The 1893-nt window shown below is 43.0% G+C and overlaps 1 non-coding gene across 1 annotated transcript; it reads left to right on the top strand.

The window, feature by feature from the left end:
* The first annotated feature begins 1223 nt into the window (after positions 1–1223).
* LOC141688472 (small nucleolar RNA R71) lies at positions 1224–1330 on the top strand. Its single transcript, XR_012561914.1, has one exon. It is a non-coding gene; the product is annotated as a small nucleolar RNA R71 (small nucleolar RNA).
* The last annotated feature ends 563 nt before the right edge of the window (positions 1331–1893 follow it).

The raw sequence follows: 1893 nt of genomic DNA, 5'->3' as shown, positions 1-1893 counted from the left end.
TTAAGCTTCGGAGGCAACTTTTATTACAGCACAACACTACATTTCTCCGTAAGAGCAACGATCTCTAAATCATCGAGCTTCACTTTCTGAGAGATAATACCTTTCATAAACCTCGCATAGCTAGGCATCTGTTCAAGAGCTTCAGCGAAAGTTATGTTGATAGAAAGTTTCTTGAACACCTCCAGAAACTTAGCAAATTGTTTATCCAACTTTTGCTTCTGCAGCCTCTTAGGAAAAAGAGGTGGAGGATAGACCTGTTTCACCCCTGTATTACCCTCAGGAGGAGTGTGTTCCACACTTTTCTTCCTTGATTCCACCTCGGCATCCTTCTGCACCACTTTTTCAGCCACAACTGCATTTTCCGAAACTTGAGATTTTTCAGGTTCTTCGTCTTGCTGAATTTGGGGGCTTGTGACCTTTCCAGACCTCAAGGTGATGGCATTCACCTATTCTTCAACTTCCCTCTTGCCTGGATTAGCTTCTGTATCACTAGGAAGCGTTCCTGGTGGTCGATTCAATAAGGAATTAGCAATTTCCCCTATTTGGTCCTCCAGAGTCTTGATAGAAATAGCCTGGATTTTCACATAAGATCTTGGTTTTTGCACATAAGCCTCAACTCCTCCAATTCAGATTTTTCATTCGAATATTGGCCTGCACCATGAGTTTGTTGTTGAAGTTGGAGTTGTTGTCTTGGTGCAAATTGTTTCTAAAAAGCAGGAGGGTTGAATTGTTTGTTTCCAAACTGCCGGAATGATTGTTGTATCACATTCTGATTGTTGCTCCAGCTGAAGTTAGGATGATTCCAGTTGTCGGGATGATAAGTGTCTGGAACTGGTTGCTGCGATCTCTGAAAGTTGATCACGAGCTGAGCTGATTCACTAGATATAGCGCATTGCTCCGTCGCATGTGAACCTGCACACAGCTCACAAACACTGGTCCTCTGATGAACTTCATAGTTAGCCAGAGAATCGATCATCATAGACAACGCCTTTAGTTGAGCAGTGATAGTCGTAGCTGTATCCACTTGAAGAACTCTTGTTACCTTGCCCCGTGGCAATCTCTGGGTTGGATAATGATATTCATTAGTAGCCATCAGTTCAATTATACCATAAGCTTCCTCATAGCTCTTTGCCCATAATGCTGCACCTGATGCTGCAACAAGCATGGGTCTTGACTGTGCTCCCAAACCGTTATAAAAGCAATTGATGATCATCCAATCAGGCATTCCATGGTGAGGACACTTCCTAAGCATCTCCTTGTAGTGCTCCCAAGCTTCACATAGAGTTGCTCCCGATTGCTGTGCAAATTGAGTAATAGCATTCCTGATTGCAGCTGTCTTTGCCATAGGGAAAAATTTAGTGAGAAACTTTTGAGCAAGATCTTCCCAAGTAGTAATCGAACCAGCTGGTAGAGAGTGTAACCAGCTCTTAGCCTTGTCCCTCAGAGAGAATGAGAACAGTCTCAGTTTCACCGCATCCTCAGACATACCATTGAACCTGAAGATGTCGCAGATCTCTATGAAATCCCTGATGTGCATGTTAGGGTCTTTTGTTGGATCACCCCCAAACTGAATTGAATTCTGTACCATCTGAATTATTCCAGGCTTGATCTCAAAGGTATGGGCTGCGATAGCTAGCCCGATAATGCTAGATTGAATGTCATTGATCTTTGGTTGAGAATAATCCATCAATGCTTTTGTTGTTGCTGCTGGATCTCCCATTGTAATGAGTACCTGAAACACAAACAAGTAGACCGTGAAAGAAAAAAAATCTGAGTCAGTGAACTTTAACGACCACTGATGTAAACTAAATAATCACCGAGTCCATGCAGCGGCGCCAAAAACTTGTTAGGGCGAAAACACGCGCTAAAATTCACGCAAGTATACGCATTCGC

The sequence above is a fragment of the Apium graveolens genome, chromosome 9 (genome assembly GCF_009905375.1).
Source record: "Apium graveolens cultivar Ventura chromosome 9, ASM990537v1, whole genome shotgun sequence".
NCBI lineage: Eukaryota > Viridiplantae > Streptophyta > Magnoliopsida > Apiales > Apiaceae > Apium > Apium graveolens.
This window is presented reverse-complemented; position numbering and strand designations above follow the sequence as displayed.